Source organism: Myotis davidii, unplaced genomic scaffold (genome assembly GCF_000327345.1).
Source record: "Myotis davidii unplaced genomic scaffold, ASM32734v1 scaffold244, whole genome shotgun sequence".
Lineage (NCBI taxonomy): Eukaryota > Metazoa > Chordata > Mammalia > Chiroptera > Vespertilionidae > Myotis > Myotis davidii.
Genome location: NW_006294993.1, coordinates 338,598 through 344,678, shown reverse-complemented (window position 1 = coordinate 344,678; position 6,081 = coordinate 338,598). Strand labels below are relative to the sequence as shown.

Sequence of the window (6,081 nt, the reverse complement as noted above, 5' to 3'; positions counted from 1 at the left end):
GGCCTTTCCTGGGCCAGGGCCACTGGCCTAGACTAGCTGACCATGTGCTCACTGGTCTGGGAGTGAGGGTCCAGGAGATGCTTGAAGGCGGCAGTCAGAGGGCTTCCTGCAGTTGCCACCTCCGGGCAGCCAGGTCCTCGGCTGGTGACTGTTGGCTCCAGACCAGAGCACCCTGCGTGCTCAGGAGACTGCAGAGTTCCTCCCTCCTCCCACACCAGTCTCATGGCCAACACAAGTGCCCGCTGGTCATCTGCTGGAGCTTCTGCTGACCTGTTCTAGTGACCTGCGCAGGAAGTAATGTCTCACCTAAAACAGCCTGTGAAAATGAACCACCTCAGCACACAGCCCAAGTCTGGATTTGCCTCTGTTCGCCTAAAGCTGAAATTACCAAAGGGAATGGTAAACATAGTTAGTTACCATCAAGTCCACTCCCAGGTGCCCACCCAAGAGAATGGCACCTCCGCCAAGAAGCCAACCACCCAAACCCAGCCCTCCCCCTCCCAGCCCTTGCCTCCTCCCTGTCACCTCATGTGTTTTATGGCTCCTCCCAGGCTTTATGTCAGGGGTCCTCAAACTACGGCCCGCGGGCCACATGCAAATACAAATATTGTATTTGTTCCCGTTTTGTTTTTTTACTTCAAAATAAGATATGTGCAATGTGCATAGGAATTTGTTCATAGTTTTTTTTTAAACTATAGTCCGGCCCTCCAACGGTCTGAGGGACAGTGAACTGGCCCCCCGTTTAAAAAGTTTGAGGACCCCTGCTTTATGTCTTCTTAAAAGTCAAGCTTTATTGAGGTATAATTCACATACAATGAATTCACCAATTTCAAACATATAATTTGATGAGTTTTGACAAATGTATAAGTTATGTAATCACCCCTCTTGTGATACAGACCACTCCTATCACCCCAAAAGCTGTGGAGCCGCGACGCTCATCCTCTGGGCCCTGCCGACCCCAGATGTGCTGTCACAAGGGGTCTTTTCCAGGACTTCCCATACATGAAGCCACACAGTACCTGGTTGCCCGAAGGCTGTTGCAATGCGCTCTTTGTGAGTAGTTTGCTCCTTTCCTTTTCATCCTGTAGCGGCCCCCAGTCTGTTGGTCCATTCACCAGGGGATGGACACGCGTGTTTCCCTCCTGGAGCCATCAGGACTCACACAGCTGGTGCAGGCGTTCGGGAGGCTCTGGGTGTGAGTGTCCGCATCTTTGGGGGAGAGCCTAGCAGTGGGGTTGCTGGGTCACCCATTGTGCTTCATGTTTTCTAAGTCTTTTTACATGTTTGTCTTCGGTCTCCCCACCACTGTGAGTGCCCCGAGGGTAGGTCCTCACCTATGTTGCTTGTTGCCATGACCACAGCCCAACAGGATGTCCCAAATAGCTTCTATTTTGTATATATTTAAGGCCCGTCACCTATGTTGAGGTGCGGGTGTTCCCATATAGGTGCTGCTCCTAAGCGGGACATGCACAGGTGGTCTGGACCATCCACCTGAGGCTTGCGCCAATACCTTCTGGTCAGACATTTTCACAGAGACAGCACCGAGATCTGAGCCGAGCCGGAGAAATTACACACAGACAAACAGGTTAGATGCAAACACACAGGGGGTTTATTTACCAGTCCCTGACGGGCCTCAGACACTGGGAAGGATCCACCCGGCGATGCTCGCTGACACACACAAAGGGATAGACGGCGCCGTTGACTGCTGGCTCCGTCGATCGACAGTTGGGCAGAGCTTCGTGCTGGGAACTGAGACATGAGCACACACAGGTCCTCACGCTCTGGCGACAGGAGAGCTGTGCGCTGCTGGGTCGATCAGACTGTCTGGTTATATACCCCTCTGTAGGCGTGGTCCTCACTGGTGTGTGTGCTATCAGCGGCTGCCACGTGTGGACCCACCCGGGGTCTGCTAATCTACGGGTGTGTACAGGCTTTGGGCGGTCTCATCAGATAGGTTGTTTACCAGGACTAGTTGGGTTACAAGGGTGCATTCTTGGGTCTCACACAGTATTCCTATATCTAACATTAGGTACTATAATAATTACTATAATGGTCCACGCAGGGTTACACGCTTTAAGTCTTACATTCTAAGGTCCTAACATTAAGTACCATAATGATTACTATAACACAGGATTCCTCATGGAGATATATTCTTGACAGATATCTGTCCATTGGTAAATGAGTGAAGGATGGTGGTGCCTCTGATGGCGGACTTGGGTGATACTGATGGGGAAGTGAGGTAGCGAGGTGATGAGCAGAATGGGGATGCTGGGGAGGTGCTGCCATGATGGACATGGGCATCTGCAATGGTGAAGGCTGGGAGACCTCCTTTGTCCCTTTTTGGAGATTTCAGGTACCAATGTTACCCAAGAGCTGCCTGAGTCAGAGAGGGCTCCTCCCCTCCCTGGCTCTTGTCACACCTACGGGAAAGAATTCAGATGAGTGACAGAAAGCAGTGTTGAAGCAAGGCGAGTGAATGTATTAAGAATACACTCAGCAGATCCCAGGTTGGCTGCAGCCTCGGCTTTGCATGGGGGAGGGGCGGCAGGGGGTTCTCACTGGATCTCTGAAATACCCAGGCCTCTTCCACCACAGCCAGCCAGGGCGGGGACGGGGCCATGGCCAGTTGACCTTCAACATGGAGGCCGTGGGCATGGGAAGGGGGATGCTCTGCCCTCACCCACACTGCAGCCTTCTCCACTCTCCCCCACAACAGTTCCGCCCCATGCCTCTGCTCTTGGGAGAAGGGGAGTATGTCCTGGCGCTGAAGCAGGAGCTGCAAGGAGCCATGAGGGAGCTCCCCTACTTTATCCGGCCAGCTGTCCCCAGGGGAGGTGTGGAGCGTTACTCAGACAAATATCAGATGTCAGGGCCGACTGACAGTGCCATCGACTGGAACCCTGATTGGCGATGTCTGCTCCAGGAGCTAAGGGTCCTAGTGAAGAAGCTACAGGAGGAGCGGACCACCATTCTACTTCCAGAGAGACCCTCTAAGACCACAGAATATGGAGGAAACAACAGAGACTAGAGACCCTGGAGAAGGAGGTGGAAGAAGCAACTTCAGAGGAAGCTGAGAAGGAGGAGAAGGAAGAGGAGTACGATGAAGAACGCGGAGAGGGAACTGATTACATCATGTCATATTTCGACAGTGGAGAGGACTTTGGGGTTGACAGTGATGACAATGTGGATGAGGCTATCTACTGAGTAGGGACCCTAAACAGCACCTTGGACCTTCGCAGCTTTCTGATTTAGGTACAGAGAGGCACTGTCCCTATTACTTGGTTTTGTGGACAAGGAGATCTTTCGCTCAGTGTCAGACAGCCTGTTCAGTCTATGGAGATGGAAATGGAGAATGGCGACAGACGGCTCTTTCCTACCCTTCCCCTCCCTCTACCTTGTGTCACGTCTGAGATCTTGGCAAAGAAGCAGAGGACCAATGTCTACTTGTATGAAAGGGAAACAGGTTGAAAGAACTGGAATTGTTAGTCTGGGACAGCTGTACACATGCCCTACCCACTTTCTATAGTTCTTTGTGGGGATAACTGGGGGTGGGAGCAGTTAGGAGGAGTAAGGCCAGTTTTATATTTTTAAGTAAAAACAATTTTCTGTCAAAAAAAATACACTCAGCATAAAGCACAAGCCGGCAACTCAGCTAGTCTGAGTGCCCTGCCTGGTAGGGGTTCAAGGGTTATATACTTTTTAGCCCTATAGGTTTCAAGGTCCCCCTTTTATTTATTTTTTATTTTTTAAAATATATTTTATTGATTGTTTACAGAGAGGAAGGGAGAGGGACAGAGAGTCAGAAACATCGATGAGAGAAATATCGATCAGCTGCCTCCTGCACATCTCCTACTGGGGATGTGCCCGCAACCAAGGCACATGCCCTTGACCGGAATCAAACCTGGGACCCTTCAGTCCGCAGGCCGATGCTCTATCCACTGAGCCAAACCGGCTAGGGCCAAGGTCCCCCTTTTAGATTAGCAGCTTTCCCCAGAATTTAGAGAACATCTGGTGATTTTACTGTGGCAAGTCCTCAGACTGCTGACTTCTTTGTTCAGTGGGTGAGATAAACTCCCCCATTTTTTTCCCTTCTCCTCCTCTTGCGCTAGCAGCTGTCCATCCTGCCTAACATTCTCCCCTCAAGTGATACCATCCAAATGCTTTTGGAGTGTTTATTTGTCCCCAGACTTCACCTGTCCTTGGGTGTAGCTGGCAGAAGTGGCATTAAGTGGGTCTTTGTTCTCTTTCCCAGGCCAGGGTGATGGAAGCTATGTATTATCAGGTTAGGGAGGAGGGTATAAACCATTTGCTCTCAAGTGCCCTTGTTTGGGGAAAGATAAGTTTTCCGATTCACAAGCTGGCTCCAAGTTCCCCCAAGCTGTTTAGCCTTGTTAAGTTTTCTTGTCTCAGTTTCCTCAGTCGCTTGCCCAGGAATTTTCCTAGCTGCTTACTCTCCTGCCTCAGCAACAGTCTACACTCCCTGGGAGACATCGTGTGGGCCCCTCTTCAAATGCCTCCTCCTCTTTACCTTGGAGACATGCAGCCACCCACGCCGTCACATCTCGGAGCGCGCTGACCTGAAAACCCACCCCTGCTTGGAAATGGTCTCCACCTTCTCCCGCTGTGGCCACAGCCCTCAGCCCTCAGCTTGCCCCGAGCTGCAGCGGCGCCTCACCAACCCCCCGGCTCCAGGAACGCTTTTTTCTCCCAACACGCAGCCTTCCCCTCTCTTTGGCTTCCTTCTTACCCAGTTTAGATTTCATTTTTTTCTTTCAAAAATACAGGAAGTATGAGCATTTCTGCCCTCTCATGGCATCACTTGGAGAAACCCCAACCACCCACTTTCTCCTGCCGATACCTAAGCCACTGCTCACTGCCGGGAAAGTCACCCCAGGAAGACTGGTGCCACCAGAAAGCCTCCCCTGGAGTGGACCCTCGACACCCCAGGTCCCCCATGTTCCTCCAGGGCCACTCTGCAGTACTGCTCCCACACCTGGGAACGAGGGGACCTGTGCGGGCACAGCTCTCCTGCCTTCTGGAGCCTTCCTTCCAGCCTTAACACTCCCCATCAGCTCTTCCGCCAGGAGGCAGTGATTTCTCTGAAATGCAAACGTGAGTCTGGAACTTTCTTGCTAAAAGTCTTTCTGGTTTCTGAGAAGTAGCTTTCTTTCAACTTGCTCACCCATCTACAAAGCCTTACCCCATCTGCAGCCTCATTCCTGCCCCCGCCCCCCCTGCCCCCAGCTTCCCGCCTGGTTCTTATTCCTCCAAGAGGCCAAGTTCCCTTCTTCGCCAGCACCTCCCCTGAGGTCAGGCCGCCTCTCCACAATCTCATGTAAGGCCTAATTCCTACCCATCTCTCTGTTCTCAGCTACTGGCCCCTCTCCTGCCCTCCCCACCTCCAGGCTGAGGGCTACTGGGTTTGTTTCCTGAACAGCCCTCCCTTGGGTAAGACCCTGCTTATGCTCAGGGAGCACCTGGGGAGGGACAGACACTGTGCTCAGCCCCCCAGCCGGCCCGCACGGCAGGCCTCAGTGACGGCGATTCTTGTTGGGATGGCAAAGGGAGGGTCAGACAGTTCAGGTCATCTGTGCGGGAATGACTGAGGGAGAAAGGACTACCTTCCTCTTGCCCTCCTTGTGTCCATGGCAGGAGACCAGCCCAGGCCAGGAGGGGTCAGCTGGGCAGGGCCCAGCCTGAAGGATCAGGAGGTTCCTGCCCTGTGTAGGTCCCAAGGCACCCCTGGGACTTTCCAGGGGACTGTGCCCGCTGACCCCAGACTTTGCTGGGGGAGTGGGCAGGGCACAGGCATTTCCTGCCCGGCCTCCCTCCTCCCCACCCCAGGCAGAGGCCCTGCTGCTTCCTCCCCCCACCGGACCTGGGGCTTTCCACACAGCCCAGGCTGCTATTTTTAGCTGAGGGAGAGGGACCAAATCCTGGCCCCACTGCCTCACCCGCAGGAGCCTGGGCAAAACGCGGGCTGGGGTTGGGCCCGGAGTCTGAGTCTGCGGACACAGTCGCCTGGCAGCCCCTTCCTTTCTCCCACTCAAGTCCCCACCCCCTACACACCTGGGCAGCCAA

The 6,081-nt window shown here is 53.3% G+C and overlaps 1 pseudogene; it reads left to right on the top strand.

The window, feature by feature from the left end:
• Positions 1-2,517: 2,517 nt before the first annotated feature.
• Positions 2,518-3,725, top strand: LOC102755956 (annotated as a pseudogene).
• The last annotated feature ends 2,356 nt before the right edge of the window (positions 3,726-6,081 follow it).